Below are 17,496 nucleotides of genomic sequence, written 5' to 3'. Positions count from 1 at the left end.
TTGGGTTTCAAACAACAAATTTAGCAGATAACTTTCTGAGTTTGAAGCTTCTTGATTTTGTCAGGGGCAATAGCTCCTTTTGTAGCCCATGATAAAATGATTTATAAGTAAAAGATATATTTGGTCATTTCTCATATATATTTGGTCTTCATATCTGTGGTTCCTGGTCCTTGGCTCCCAAAACCCTTGGAATATTGCAAGTGTTGAGAGTGATCAATGTGTCTCTTGTTATGTTAAGGAGGTGACTTTTGGACCACACTTAAGGAGGCCAGCTGGTTGTCACTGGAGTTGACTATGAGATTGGAGGGTTAGACCTTTCAATCCTGAGAGGCACTGGCGGTTGCACCGATTGCCAGTGATGGATAATTCAATCAATCATGACTATGTAATGCAGTCTCCTTAAGAATCCAACAGGATGGGATTTGGAACAGTTGAGGGGTTGGTCAAAACATGGAGATTTGGGGAGAGTGGTGGGCCTAGAGGGAGTATGGAAGTTCTATGGATTTCCCACATACCTTGCCTTACGCATCTCTTCCCTCTGGCTGTTCCTGAGTTATATCCTTTGTAATAAACTAGTAATCTAGTAAGTGAAATGTTTCTCTGAGTTCTCTGAGCCATTTTAGCAAATTAATCAAACTCAAGGAAGGGGCTGTGGGGACCTCTGATACATAACCAGGCAGACCTTGACACAGGTAACAACTTGGACTTGTGATTGGCATCCTGAGTTGGAGGATGTCATTGGAACCTCCCAATTTGTATCTGGTAGGTCAGAAGCACAGGTAACAACCAGGGTGTGCAATTGATATCTGAAGTGGAATGGGGGCCGGTCTTCTGGGACTGAACCCTTAACCTGTGGAATCTGATGCTATCTCCAGGTAGATAGTGTCAGAATTGAGTTAAATTGTAGGACAGCCAGCTAGTATCCAGAGCATTGTTTGTTGGTGTTAGGGAACTCTCCACCCCCCCGCGCCGTTGGAAATTCTTTAAGCCAGTTTTTTAAAAAGTGATAAATCCCTTTCTTAGTTAGTAAAACATATTCTGTTCTCTGTTTTCTGACTGACGTAGAAAATAGTAAGACTACCATAATTCAGATAGTGGTTGTTGTCCAAATGCTCAGAGAAGGTAGAAGACAAAAGTATTTTCAGGTAAGAACACAACACAGTTCTGAGAGGATAGTCTCATAAGATGTTGGAATGACTTCATTATTTTGGGGAATCTCAAGAGTTTTACTTTGCCAATCATATTTTCATCAAGTGTCTGTTGAGTAGTTAATATGTGTCAGTCATAATGTCTTATTAAATTCCTAATGGGGAAATTGTTCTTTAAAATTATTTCTAAAGTCACTTATTCTTAAAATAAACCAACAACAATACTGAGAAACTATTGTAATGAGTAACTCTGCCTTTTATTTTAATGTATTTAAAATAGTATGATTTGAGTTTTTCTCTCTGGCAACATTCAGAATTGCATATGAATGAATCTAGTTAAATAAATAAGATACTCATTTATATTATAAATGTAGATAATAAAAATCTTTAAAATTTGTATGTCACTTATGTTGAATTAAATATTAGAGTTTGATCTTTATGAATAAATTATTATTTTTTTAATCTAGGGGGAGTCTTTCTCGTTGGTTCTTTTCATTTTCTAAAATTATGTTGAAGAAAAAATTCTAAAAGTGAGCGGAATTATTGGCCAAATGTCACATACGCCCAATTCCATGCATGAATCTGTGTTGGGACTTCTAGATTTTAAATATGATATAGTCAGCTCTTGGTTTTCTTGACTTTCATGACTTAGCATCTTAAAACAATATAGGATAGGTATTTCAATCAAGATTATCTGAAAGATGAGTTGATGTCAAAAGGAATGCCCCCTCAAAAGTATTTAATAGTCTTCTGACATGGCAGTCTTCCAAAAATGGCGTTAATTTTCAACAATTCGTTCAGAAAAAAGAGTGGTAATCATGTAGCTTCTATATTTCATCTTAGACTAAGGATTCAAAAATGTATTTCCCTAAATATTAAAATTTTCATTTATGGTAAAATTTATTAGAATGTAATTACCAAATAGCTTAGTGCCTTTATTCATATGGATTTCTTTTTCGACAGAAAAGATACTGATTTCTGTGCTATGGAAACTTGCTCTTAATCAAATGTTGATTGCTTTTCTAAGTTCATCTCAGAAAAAAAAAATATATGCAACCTTTTAGTAAAAAGATATTGAATAGAAAAAACCAAGCCAATGTATTTCAGTGGTTGTAAAATGATGCACATAGGCTGAATCTGACCCATAGGCATGTTTCTTTCACCAATGTCCTGGTCAGTTAGGGCTACTGTAACAAAGCCCCATAGACTGGCTGGCTTATAAGTAACGAAAATATATTTCTTCAAGTCTGGGAGATTTAGAAGTCCAAGATCAGGGTGTCACATGGTCAGTTCTGGATGAGAGCCATCTTCTGGTTTGTGGACTCCAACTTCTTTTTCTTTTTGTATCTTCACATGTTGGAAAGGAAGCTAGAGACCTCTCTGAGCTTTCTTTTATAAGGACACTAATGTCATTAATGAGGGTGTCATCTTCAGTACCTAATTACCTTCCAAAAGCCTTGCCTCCTAATGTCATCACATTGGGGTTTAGGATTTCGATATATGAATTTTAGGGGGAACACAAACAGTCCATTACAATTGGCAAATGCCTTTGTTGATATTTAAAACTCTGGAGATTTCACATATAATACAGAAATTTCTGTTCCTTTAGAAATCTTAGAACATCTGGAGAAATTATGTTTGACCTGCATTTCTCTGCAATAATTGTCTGCTGAGACTGAGTAGGAGTCTCTCTCTTGAGATAGGTGATTCCAGGCTGTGCACTGGAATTAGCTACTGAGTTCTGAAAAATACTAATCCCTAGATCTCATCCCCAAAGACTTGATTTAATTAGTCTGGGATCTGGCCTATTGAAAGACTCCCAGGTGATTTTAATAAGCAGCCAGGCTAAGAATTTACTGCTTTAGACAGAAAATTACTTCTCTAGTTCTTTATCTATTCACTTGCCTCATATACATTACCTGCAAGTTCCTCCAAGTATTTGAATTTTATACACATGGTCTTTTAGCAAATGAAAAGTGACATCTCATACTTAAAATCTTGAAAGGGGAATAGGTAGTTTTTAAGGAGGTAATGGGGGTGGTCAGTCAGAATGGAAACAGAAACATTAGGGACCAAGTCCAAGGGAAAGTTATGGTAATTGTAATTAGGGCAATTGCAATAGAATAAAAAAGAAAGTATATCTCAGGGCAATGAAGTGGTAAATGCCTTGGACTTGGAATCCAGTCACAGATCCATCACTAAGTGACTTCAGGGGGGGGGTTTCCATTCTTCAAGTGACCTTTATTTCCAAAATGCAAAATAAAGATGTATTAGTTTCCTGTGGCTGCTATAACAAATTACCACAAGCTTAGTGCTAAAAACCACATGAATTTATTCTATGATGGTTTTTGTGGGTGGAAATCCAAAATCATTATCACTGGGCCAGAATCAAGGTATCATCAGAGCTGTACTTCACCTGGAAGCTCTGCTCTGTCCCTTACCTCTTCCAGCTAAATTGACTTGTGGGCACCTCATTCCAATATAGGCCTCTGAATTTACATTGCCTTTTCTCTGTGTTCATATCCTCTCCTCTTTTGTCTGTGTGATCTCCCTCTGCCTCTATCTTATAAGATACTTTTGTTAACATTTAAGGCCCACAAGATAATTTAGATTAATTTCCTTTCAAGATCCTTAGCTTAATCACATCTGCAAAGATTCCCCTTTCAAAACTAAGATAACATTTACAGGTTCCAGGAATTAGGATATAGGTATTTTTGAGGACAGAGTACTTTTCAGCCTATCACAGAAAGAATTGAATGTAAGGGGATCAGAGCTTTTTAGACAGGCTTGTTTTCCTCAGAGACGTTCTGAAGATTGCTTTGGAAATTACTAGAAACAAGTGCCACTGCTTCAATATCACATTTGTAATGGTTAATTTCATGTCAACTTGACTGGCCGTAGGGTACCCAGATTAAACATTATTTCTGGGTGTGTCTGTGATGGTATGTCTGGATGCAATTAGCATATGAGTCAGTGGACTACTCAGTAAAGTAGAATGACCTTCCTGTGTCTATAGGCATCATCCAGTGTGTGTGTGTGTGTGTGTGTGTGTGTTGCATGTATGTGTGTGTGTAGATAGATGGTTAGAGAGAGAGATAGTTAGATAGATATGTATGATGTATCCTCCTCCTCCTCCTCTAATTTAATTATTGTTTAGTTGACCTGGGTATAAAAACCCAACTCAGAGAGTTCACCTGAGTTGCTATAACCCATGCTCATCAGTGTTAAGACTCAAACACACAGTTTTCTGATCCCTAAGCCTGCTTGTACTTTCCACCAAAACAAAGGTTGATATAGGATATCCTAAACTGAGCAGATTCAGAGATTTTTTTTTTTTTTCAGAGATACTCTATTATGGAAAACAAAGTCCCTCTCTGGGGAAGGAACTTGCTGATATTAAGTGGTTACAAAACAAAGGACTGTTTGTGGTTATTAATCATAACAAGGTCACAAGAGCAGAATTCAAAGTCCAATTCAAATTCCATACTGCAAACTTTACTGTGAACAGTAACTTCTGTCATCAGTAAATATTTGGTGTTTGTTTTTGTTTTTCTTTTTTCACATTGCCTTTTTTTTTTTTTCTACTCAAAGTAGTATTTTTTACATTCGTTCTTTTGGCCTTTTTAAAATGATTTGCTTCCAGGGCAAATTTACCCCAAGGGGAATGATGACAGTAATTACTCTTGCGGTCACAATGTTTTAAAAATAGAGGAATATTCGCTTTGTGCTTTTGATTAACCACATTTGCCACCTGTGCCTGGGGTTATTCTGACACGTAGAGAAAGGAAGTGGTGTTTAACCAGGGTGACTAAAGATGTCACTGTTTTACTACTCTTCCTCCCACATGTCACAATGGGAAGTGAGAGGAAAGGAGAAACAATCATAGAAAGGCAAAGAACACCATTTTGAAGGGGAAAAAGTACATGCTCCACAATGTTTCATGTTAACATCCACTCAACAGACATGAGTGCTCTGCGCAGCTTCTGCCACATGAATTTCTGGAAGGTTTTGACAGTATCGGTAGCCGAAGAAAAATTGCTTTCCTGCGGGAGTCCTTCTAAAAGGAGCTCTTCAAAATGAACCTGTTGACCACTTTTCCACTAACTAGTCATTGAGTGCTAAGTAGCTCTAAATGCTGATGGGGCAGAAAATTCCAGTCTGAGACAGAAATGTCCCTCAGACTCCGTGGAGGGGATTGGCAGCAGGTGTTCCTTAGGAACAGCTCTCCTTATACTTTATTGAGAAAATTTCAGGGAAGCTCAGGACTTCCTGTTCAGGGAAGCAAAGGAGATGATATAGTTTGTATTCCTAGATGTACCATCCATTTATGAACTTGGCCTCTTGATTACAATGGTAGATGTTAACAGTAAAGTTATATCAATGTTCATTAGTCATAAAATCTTATAAGGATTTCCTCTTTGACTTTCTAAAGTTATCTCAGGATGTAGGTATTATTATCATTTTTACATCAAGAAATGGAGACACAGAGAAGATGTGTAATTTAGCCCAGGTGAGAGCAAGTCATAGTGTGAAGGCAAAACAAACCTAATCCTGTCTGATTCCTCTTCTGGAAGACAAAGAACAAGAAAATAGTCTTGTATGTTTCATAAGGAATCATTATCAAGTTTCCACTCTGTTGTGTCTTTATTGCTGCTATTTGATTTAGTTTAAATAGTTTTAAATTGATTTCTTCAAATTTTTTGACATTGTTTTTTTTCTTTTAGTCCCCCTCCCTAGAAGCTACAACATTTGACAGATTCTTGTGAGTCCTTTCAGAAATGTCTTAAGCTTGCACATGCATATATGTCAGTAACTTTTTTTTTTACAAAATGGAAACATATTGTACATACATCTTAAGTGATTTCCCAAAGGTCACAGAACTAATAGGAGATGGAGCTGAGACTTGCAATCAGGAAGACCTAACACTCAAGCCTATGTTTTTTAATTACTATGTGAGCCTATTATAAGTAAAAATAAAAATAATGCCTTGCATGTGATCCTCATAATAATTGCATCCTCTACCTCCTATATGACAAATTTGAGACTCATACACATACTGGGTAAATAAACTCCTCAGGTCATACCGTCAATATGCAGTGGACTTGGACTATAGGCACACTTCTATGTAGACTCAAATGCACCTGCCTTCTGTTCCTGACTGCAAAAAAAAAAAAAAAAAAGGTATTTTCTTTTATGTCTGCCTTTCTCCATCAAACAAAAACAAAAAAGGAATACAAACACCCTCTCATTCTTTACAAAGCCAGCTTGCTTTGACTAAGGGTCTTAAAAATAGAAAACAAATTGATATTCCTAGTTTTTCTAGTAAATCTCAGTGTTTGTTGCTATAATATTTAGTAGCAAATTCTGTTCTTTTCTCCATCATATCCCTTATTGATGCTAGAGAGACAAGATGGGAATGACAAACCACCTCGAGGACCTCTCCAAGCAATATATATCTTGAGGGTTATAGACTAAGCTATATACAAAATCAATCTATTTTTTTCAGCATTGCTCTGTGGATTTGTCTTTTCTTGTAGAGATGTTAATTGGGCCAAAGGGGCTCTGAGAAAGTGCTTTAGTGGGACTTAAAATCTATCAACGAATATTTATTGAGCGCCTACTTTGTAAGCATTTTGCCTTGTGAACATCTTGCAAAATTCTTCCTGCACTGCTGCCTTATTCACATGTGTTATAGAAAGGGGTGAGGGGAAGAGATTAAACTGAAAATTTTACTTTTTTTATTCTATCCACCATGTTCTCCATAGAGTTCAGTATTAATGACTTCAAGAGTGTGACCCTGTGGCTTGGTAAAAGGAAAGAAGAGAAGCAATCCACAGGGAAGGGACATTAGCAGGAATGTAAAGAGATGGGGGAGAAGAAAATAATCTTAAAATGAGAGAAGCAAGCCTTGTACCATCTAGTCCCTCATATAAAGACCCACATTCTCCTATGCCCATCCCATATTGGGTGGAGATTCAAGCCTGAGCAAGTGATCAGTCCAGGCATATGGGAGACCTAAATATTGCTGGCCACAGAAATTGATTCAGTGATTGGTATACACATAACCCAAACCAACAAAATTACAGGAAACTCATGGCTTTTGGAAAAACTAACAGAAAAAGGATCTTCTTTTGAGAGGTTCTTCTACCTGGGAGGATTTGTTCTGCAGTCACCTTAACACCATTTATACCCAAGAATGAAGTCAACACAAGGAACAGAGGAGAATGAACCAAATATGGACATAGAACAGTTCCTAATACTACCATCTGAGGTGCTGAATCTAGCCCTAGCCCTGAACTTTTTCATCCCCATGGCCAAGTATATTTTTTGTTTTGTTTTATTTTGTTTAATCTAGTTTAGGTTGATTTTCTGTCAATTGCAACTAACAAATAAGTAATTTATAGAGGGAGAAGGCAAATCCAACAAAAAGATAACAAACCCAGACCAGTTCCAGGCAAATTTCAAAAGATGATCTGAGGCATAGTTTCATAATTCCACTGTGAAAGTAGAGTGAAGGTCGAAGTCAGGGAGAGCAGGTTCCTCTAGGAAACATCCTATAAATAAAAGCACCCTAAGCCATGAAACTTTAATAGGAAAGAAATAGACCCTCAGGTACTCTACTGGGATCTTAAGCAAGGCCTTAGGTGAGGCATACAGGTAAACTGATTGCTTTGTGTGATAAGTTAGAAGTGGCAGGTATTTACAAGTTATTGTCATAAATATTTTCAATCCTGTTAACACTGTGAAATGTAAAAATGATTCTGCATTGTTTCCAAAAGAGAGGGATTATTGAGTCTTAGAGGCAAAAAATACTAGATATTGCCTTTGGAAAAGAAGGTGAGATCATGGGCTGGTTTCACAAATACAGGGAACTGAAGGATGATAAAACTACGTGAATTAAAAAAAATAGAGGGGTGTGTGTTTTTATATCCATAGAGTTGAAGGGGGAAAAGGGAAGGGAGAAGAATGTAAAGAGTAAAAAAGGTTCTTTGAGGTTGAGTCTGTATGGGAAAATAGCCAGTATAAATTTGCTGGTGGACTAATTTATATCCTCAATGCTTAATATTCAGCTCAAGCTTCTTGGTTGTGATTTGCTAAAATTTCTCTTTCAATTTTACCCCAAATCATTGCTCATTCTGCTTTGCTAACAAATGCTTCATAGAAATGTCATTCCTTTTTACATTTGCCCAAAATGTATACTTAGTTCCTTCCTTACATAGGAGAACTCCAGAACATGGAGGTCGACATCAGCATGTGCCATGTGGAGTTTTTTGGAAAATTCTTACAAAATAGGGATTTAAGCTAAGTTGATATTATATCCCAGTTTTCCTGGGACAATCCTGGTTTAATTCTGTAGTCCTTCGTGTTTGTTACAGTTTGTAAAATAAACAACTTGGATACCTAGATTTAAGTCGATCTTATTATATTTCAAGGGACTGAGAGGGACCCCCTTAAAAATCTCACATACGAAGTATTTAGCAGAGTGTTTGGTGTATAGCAATTTCTTGACAATAATAATGGTGTGTAATATTTAATCACTCATATTCCCCAAGGTTCCAACTCTTCATTTGTTAGATAGGGATAATAATGCAACTGACCTTTAGGATTAGGTAGGTTCTCCAAGGAGAGTTGCCCACTCAGTTATTTATTGACTGATGTGTTCCCTCAGTCACTCACTGATAAATTCACTCTCTCATTCTCTTTTCACCAATTCAAACAATTAGCAAGAGGCTACTCCATGCTCGGGAGAATGCTAGGGTCTAGGGATAAAAAGGTTAATCCAAAATGGTTCTTGTTTTCAAGCAATTCATGGTGTAAAGGGAAGGGAGATGAGTGAAGTAAATTGAAATGTGCAGTACACCAAATTTGCAGAACAGATGATAAAAGAAATAATCACATTGATTCCAAGATAAATGTGTTTAGACAAAAGTCAATATCAATATCAAAGACAAGAACACATATGTCACAGATAATTTATTTTTCTTTTATAATTAAACCACAGCTTTCAGTGAGTCTCACTTTCCAGTAAAAGAACACACTTGCAGGGCTCAATAATTCATTTCCAAAGAAGTAATAGGTGTAATTGTTTATTGTTTTCTGAACTCTCAAAAACAAATGTGACATGTTGAGGTCAAAAATGGCATTGTTGGGCGCCTGGGTGGCTCAGCTGGTTGAACGACTGCCTTCAGCTCAGGTCATGATCCTGGAGTCCCGGGATCGAGTCCCACATCGGGCTCCCTGCTCGGCAGGGGGTCTTCTTCTTCCTCTGCCCTCTTCCCTCTCATGCTCTCTGTCTCTCATTCTCTCCCTCTCAAATAAATAAATAAAATCTTTTAAAAAATAAAAAAAATGGCATTGTTTCTGATTCTGATATGAGCCGATATTCTCTGGAATATATTTTATGCCATTACTAAAGAAAGATTATAACAAAAATAGAAGGCCCCCACTTCTCTGGATTAACCACTTATTTACATCGCACGCACACACATACACACACACAGACAATTAACCAAGGGAGTTTAAGGTTGAGATCATGGGGTTCTGGCATATCTTGCTTTAATTAATTGTTGGCTCATGGATATTAGGAAAATATAACCTCTACGTTTGTTAATCTTTAAGTGAGCATATGAATATATTGCTTGAAAGAACCGTGTGTGTGTGTGTGTGTGTGTGTGTGTTTGTGTTGGATGTGATTCCTGGAATATATACTCCATAATTGGGAGCCATTATATAGGGTGAACATTTTGACTTTTTTAATAGAGAAGTTAGAGATTGCAGAGATACTGTGGCCTGGATACAGGCCGAATCTAAACCTTTTTCGGTTCTCATACTATATCAAATTTGGTTTATCAAAGAGATCACTAAAGATTAATGACATGGCCTAATGCATTTAACTTTCTGTTAAGAGAGCTAGACAAGGAAATGATTATTAATGTGATATCCAGAAATCCAATGTTTTAAAAGCATCTTGGCTTGGCTTCTGGCCTTGTCTCCTTCTCCATCCCCTTCTTCCTGTCCTCTTCCCTCTTCTCTTTTCACAATTTTCTTCATACCTTTTCCCCTTGGTCCTTGTAATTCCTCCACCTGGAATGGCTTTCTTATCTAATTCTGTTGTGATAAACTCAAAACCCCCATGTGTCCTATAAGATGCTACTGAAACACAATTGCTTCTATGAAGCCTCCTATAAATCTCCAGGAGGGGACAGTCACTGTTTTTTGCCCAAATTGTACCTTGTAACTGCCTCTTCAGTAGTTCATGGTTTACAATAATGCTTCTAGGGTTTTCTGTCTCCTACTTGATGGTGAACTTTTGAAAGTTAGTGAAAGTTAGTGTCTTGAAGTTGACTCTAAATTCTTTAAAATCAAATGTCCTTCAAATTTGTCATATCAAAACTGTTAACCATTGGGGCACCTGGGTGGCTCAGATGTTAGGCGTCTGCCTTCGGTTTGGGTCATGGTCCCAAAGTCCTGAGATTGAGCCCCATATTGGGCTCCTGGCTCAGCAGGGAACCTGCTTCTCCCTCTCCCTCTGCCTCTCCCCCTGCTCATGCTCTCTCTCTGTATCTCTGTGTCTCAAATGAATAAATAAAATCTAAAAAAAAAAAAAACTGTTAACCATTTATATTCTAAGTTATCACAGCATATTCAAAAGTTTTGATTAATGAAAGTGAGTGAGTGGGTCACCATTGTACTGTAAAGCATCTCTTGAAAGTGTAGTAATGTTATCATTCTATCTCTTGTTGCTCACTAAACTCAAGATGCCATGAATGACAAGATGCACTGTGATTTTATATACCAATATAAAGAAATATACTGCCAAATATACTCTAACACCATGCTTTCTTAACCCTTAGAATAAATGTAATAACTATGGAAATCTCTTGTAGACTTTTGTAATTTTTTTATCGTGTCTTTGTGTGTATGTGTGTGTGTGTGTGGTATGAAATGAACTAGAATTAGGGTTTTTATAAAGAACCCTAACTTTCAGAGGCAGACCCCGTGAAGCTTTTTGAAAATTTATTAGAGTTGTTGATGTTCACTTATTATCATTCAGTATCATCCTTTGTGCCATCAAAAGTGCTGATGTTGATAATGTTGCATATTCTAAAAGAGGGATTCTCTAGTAACTCTGGGATTTGCTCCCAGGCTGCTGACATTAATTTTACCTTTTTTTTTCTTAATTGACGTGAAATTCACATAACACAAAATTAATCATTATAAAGAATACAGTTTTTCTCACTAATCTACTTTCTGTTTCTGTGGCTTTACCTATTTCAGATATCTCATATACAAGGAATCATAACATATGTAACTTTTTGTGTCTGCCTTCTTTCACTTATAAAAATGTTTTCAAAGCTTATCGATGTTGTGGCATGTATCAGTACTTTATTCCTTTTTATTGCTGAATAATATTCCATTCTATGTACATATCATAATTTGTTTATTAGTTGATGGATACTTGAGTTGTTTTTACCTTTTGGCTGTTGTGAACAGTGCTGCTAAAAACATGTATCCAAGTATTTGTTTGAGTGCTTGTTTTTAGTTCTTTGGGGATATGAATGGAATTTCTGGGTCATATGATAATTTTATGTTCAGTTTTTTGAGGAACCATAAAATGATTTTCTCTGTGGTTGCACCATTTTAGATTACACCAGCAATGGACAAGGGTTCAAATTTTTCCACATCCATGCCAATACATGTTATTTTCCTTTGATTTCTTTAATTATACTCATAGTGGGTGTGAAGTCATATCTCATTGTGGTTTTGATTGGCATTTCCCCAGTGACTAATGATATTAAACATCATTTCATGTATTTGCTGACCATTTTTATATCTTATTTGGGGAAATCTATATTCAACTCTTATGCCCATTTAAAAATTCTGTTCTGTTTTTTATTTCTTTGCTGTTGTTGTTATTGAGCTATGAGTGTTCTTTTTTTTTAAATTTTTTATTGTTATGTTAATCACCATACATTACATCATTAGTTTTAGATGTAGTGTTCCATGATTCATTGTTTGTGCATAACACCCAGTGCTCCATGCAGAATGTGCCCTCGAGCTATGAGTGTTCTTAATATATTCTGGATTATGTACTCTTATCAGATATATGATTTGCCAATATTTCTCCCATTCTGTAGGTTGTCTTTAATTTCTTGATAATGTTAAAAAAAATTCTTGATGTTTTTTGAAGCATGAATATTTTAAATTTAATGAAGTAGTATTTATTTTTTTCTTTTGTTGCTCATGTTTTTGTTGTCATACTAGGAATTCATTGCCAGAATTCAAGATACACCACTAGGTTTTCTTCTAAGAACTTTATGGTTTTATATTTATGTTTGTTAATTCATCTTGAGTTAATATTTGTACATAATATGAGGTAAGTGTCCAACTTTATTCTTTTGCTTGTGGATATCCAGTTACTTCAGCACTCTAACAAACACCATTTGTTAAAGATACTGTTCTTCCCCCATTGAATGGTCTTGGCATTCTTGTTGAAATCAATTTTCCATAAATATATTGGTTTATGACTGGACTTACAATTATTTTCCATTGGTTTATATGACTATTCTTATGCCAGTACCACACTATTTTGATTACTATAGTTTTGTAGTAAGTTCTGAAATTGAGAAGAGTGAGCCTTCCACTCTGATCTCCTTTTCAGTATTGTTTTGGCTATTAAGGACTCCCTTGTAATTCCACGTGAATTTGAGGATTATCTTTAACATTTCTGCAAAAAACAAAAGGTGGGGGGGTGTGCATTGGAATTCTGATAGAGATTATATTGAATCTTTGGATGACTTCAGGTGGTATTGCCACCTTAACAATTCATAAACATGGGATATCTTTTTATTTATTTAGGTCTTCTTTAATTTCTTTCAGCAGTGTTTTATAGGTTTCAGTATACAATCTTTCACCTCCTAGGTTAAATTTATTCCTTGGTATTTTACATTTTGGGGTGTTATTATAAACAGAACAATTGACTTACACACTTGACTACTGCATTATGATTTTGTACCCTTGAATTTTGCTGAATTCATTTATGAGGTCCCATAGCTTTATCTGTGGATTATTTGGGATTTCTACATATAAGCTCCTGTTGACTGCAAGTATATAAAGATAGTTTTACCTAGTCTCTTCCAACTTAAATACCTTTTATTTCTTTTTCTCATCTAATTGCTCTAGCTGGAACTTTCAGTACAGGGTTGAATGGCAGTAGCAAAAGTGGCATCTTGGTTTTGTTCCTGATAGTAGGAGGAAACTCATATTTCACCACTGAGTGTGATGGTGACTGTGGATTTTTCATAAAGGTTCCTTATCAGATTGAGGAAATTTATTTCCATTCCTAGTCTGTTGAGCATTTTCATCATGAAAGAATAAGGGATTTTGTCAAATATTTTTCTGTCAGTTGAGATGATCATGTGTTTTTGTTGTTGTTGTTATTGTTGTTGTATTTATGCAGTGTATTACATTGGTTTTTTTTTTAAATGTTGAAACACCTTTGCATTTTTTAGGATAAATCCCACTTGGTCATAGTATATAGTCCTTTTATCATACTGTTGGACTCAGATCACTACTATTATTTTTAGATATTTATTTATTTATTTTATTATGTTATGTTAGTCACCATACAATACATCATTAGTTTTTGATGTAGTGATCCACGATTCATTGTTTGCGTATAACACCCAGGGATCCATGCAGTATGTGCCCTCTTTAATACCCATCACCAGGCTAACCCATTCCCCACCCCCTCCCCTCTAAAACCCTCAGTTTGTTGTCCATAGTCTCTCATGGTTCAACTCTCCCTTCGATTCCCCCCCTTCATTTTTCCCTTTCTTCTCCTAATGTCCTCCATGCTATTCCTTATGTTCCACAAATAAGTGAAACCATATGATAATTGACTTTCTCTGCTTGACTTATTTCACTTAGCATAATCTCCACCAGTCCCATCCATGTTGATGTAAAAGTTGGATACTCATCCTTTCTGATGGCTGAGTAATATTCCATTGTAGATATGGATCACATCTTCTTTATCCATTCATCTGTTGAAGGGCATCTCGGCTCTTTCCACAGTTTGGCTATTGTGAACATTGCTGCTATGAACATTGGGGTGCATATGGCCCTTCTTTTCACTATATCTGTGTCTTGGGGATAAATACCCAGTAGTGCAATTGCTGGGTCATAGGGTAGCTCTATATTGAATTTTTTGAGGCACCTCCACACTGTTTTCCAAAGTGGCTGTACCAACTTACATTCCCACCAACAGCGTAAGAGGGTTCCCCTTTCTCCACAACCTCTCCAACATTTGTTGTTTCTTGCCTTGTCAATTTTTGCCATTCTAACTGGTGTAAGGTGGTATCTCAATGTGGTTTTGATTTGAATTTCCCTGATGGCTAATGATAATGAACATATTTTCATGTGTCTGTTAGCCATTTGAATGTCTTCTTCGGAGAAGTGTCTGTTCATGTCTTCTGCCTATTTTTTGACTTGATTATTTGTTTTTTGGGTGTTGAGTTTGAGAAGTTCTTTATAGATCTTGGATACCAGCCCTTTATCTGTAGTGTCATTTGCAAATATCTTCTCCCATTCTGTGGGTTGCCTCTTTGTTTTGTTGACTGTTTCCTTTGCTGTGCAGAAGCTTTTTATCTTGATGAAGTCCCAAAAGTTCATTTATGCTTTTGTTTCACTAGCCTTTGGAAATGTATCTTGAAAGAAGTTGCTATGGCCGATGTCAAAGAAGTTACTTTGATGGATTCCTGTCTCACACTGAGGCCTTTCATCCATTTTGGGTTTATCTTTGTGTAGGGTGTTAGAGAATGGTCGAGTTGCATTCTTCTGCATGTGGCTGTCCAATTTTCCCAGCACCATTTATTGAACAGACTGTCTTTTTTCCATTGCATATTTTTTCCTGCTTTGTCGAAGATTAATTGACCATAGAGTTGAGGGTCCATATCTGGGTTCTCTATTCTGTTCCATTGGTCTATATGTCTGTTTTTCTGCCAGTACCATGCTGTCTTGGTGATCACAGCTTTGTAATATAGCTTGAAATCGGGCAACGTGATGCCCCCAGCTTTGTTTTTCTTTTTCAACATTGCCTTGGCGATTCAGGGTCTTTTCTGATTCCATACAAATTTTAGGATTGTTTGTTCCAGCACTTTGAAAAATGTCATTGGAATTTTGATCGGGATGGCACTGAAGGTATAGATTGCTCTGGGTAGCATAGACATTTTAACAATATTTATTCTTCTGATCCATGAGCATGGAATATTTTTCCATCTTTTTGTGTCTTCTTCAATTTCTTTCATGAGTGTTCCTTAGTTCCTAGAGTATAGATCCTTTACCTCTTTGGTTAGGTTTATTCTGAGGTATCTTACGGTTTTTGGTGCTATTGTAAATGGAATCGTTTCTCTAATTTCTTCTTCTACAGTTGCATTGTTAGTGTATAAGAAAACAGCTGATTTCTGTGCATTGATTTTGTATCCTGCCACATTACTGAATTGCTGGATGAGTTCTAGTAATTTGGGGGTGGAGTCTTTTGGGTTTTCCACATAAAGTATCATGTCGTCTGCGAAAAGAGAGAGTTTGACTTCTTCTTTGCCAATTTGAATACCTTTTATTTCTTTTTGTTGTCTGATTGCTGTGGCTAGGACTTCTAGTACTATGTTGAACAACAGTGGTGAGAGTGGGCACCCTTGACGTGTTCCTGATCTTAAGGGAAAGGCTCTCAGCTTTTCCCCATTGAGGATATTCGCTGTGGGTTTTTCATAGATGGATTTTATGAACTTGAGTAATGTTCCCTCTATCCCTGTACTCTGAAGAGTTTTAATCAGGAAAGGATGTTAGATTTTGTCAAATGCTTTTCTGCATCAATTGAGAGGACCATATGGTTCTTCTCCCTCCTCTTATTAATGTGTTCTATCACATTGATTGATTTGCAAATGTTGAACCACCCTTGCATCCCGGGGATAAATCCCACTTGGTTGTGGTGGATGATCCTTTTAATGTATTGTTGGATCCTATTAGCTAGGATTTTGTTGAGGATTTTGGAAACCCTATTCATCAGGGATATTGGTCTGAAATTCTCCTTTTTGATGGGGTCTTTGCCTGGTTTGGGGATTAAGGTAATGCTGGCCTCATAGAATGAGTCTGGAAGCTTTCCTTCTGTTTCTATTTTTTGAAACAGCTTCAGTAGAATAGGTATTATTTCTTCTTTGAATGTTTGGCAGAATTCCCCAGGGAATCCATCAGGCCCTGGACTCTTGTTTTTTGGGAGGTTTTTGATCACTGCTTCAATCTCATTACTGATTCTTGGCCTATTCAGGTTCTCTCTTCCTGTTTCAGTCTTGGCAGTTTATTGGTTTCCAGGAAGGATCCATTTCATCCAGACCACTGTTTATTGGCCTATAGTTGTTGATAATAATTTCTAATAACTGCTTCTATTTCCTTGGTGTTAGTCATGATCTCTCCCCTTTCCTTCATAATTTTATTAATTTGGGTCCTCTCTCTTTTCTTTTGGATAAGTCTGGCCAGTAGTTTATCGATCTTATTAATTCTTTCAAAGAATCAACTTCTAGTTTTGTTGATCTGATCTACTGTGTTTCTGGTTTCTAATTCATTGATCTCTGCTCTAATCTTAACTATTTCTCTTCCACTGCATGGCTTAGCCATCATTTGTTGCCCTTTTCTCTAGTTCTTTAAGGTGTAGAGTTAGTTGGTGAATTCAGGATTTTTCTATTTTTTTGAGTGAGGCTTGGATGGCTATGTATTTCCCCTTAGGACCGCCTTTGCAGTATCCCATTGGTTTTGGACCGATGTGTTTTCATTCTCATTGGTTTCCATGATTGTTTAAGTTCTTCTTTGATTTCCTGGTTGACCCAAACATTCTTGAGCAGAGTGGTCTTTAGCTTCCAACTGCTTGAATTTCTGCCAAACTTTTTCTTGTGATTGAGTTCCAGTTTTAAGGCATTATGGTCTGAGAATATGCAGGGAATAATCTCAATCTCTTGGTATCGGTTGAGACCTGATTTGTGACCCAGTATGTGGTCTATTCTGGAGAAAGTTCCATGTGCAGTCAAGAAGAATGAGTATTCTGTTGTTTTAGGGTGGAATGTTCTGTATATATCTATGAGGTCCATCTGGTCCAGTGTGTCATTCAAAGCTCTTGTTTCTTTGTTGATTTTCTGCTTAGATGATCTGTCCATTGCTGAGAGTGGAGTATTGAGGTCTCCTACAATTAACGTATTGTTACCAATATGACTCTTTATTTTGGTTAACAGTTGGCTTATGTAGATGGCTGCTTCCATGTTGGGGGTGTAGATATTTACAATTGTTAGATCTTCTTGTTGGA

This window comes from Mirounga angustirostris, unplaced genomic scaffold (genome assembly GCF_029215605.1).
Source record: "Mirounga angustirostris isolate CCGP_5_RB_7025 unplaced genomic scaffold, mMirAng1.0.hap1 SCAF_16, whole genome shotgun sequence".
In the NCBI taxonomy this organism is placed as follows: Eukaryota; Metazoa; Chordata; class Mammalia; order Carnivora; family Phocidae; genus Mirounga; species Mirounga angustirostris.
Note: the sequence above shows the minus strand (reverse complement) of the source record.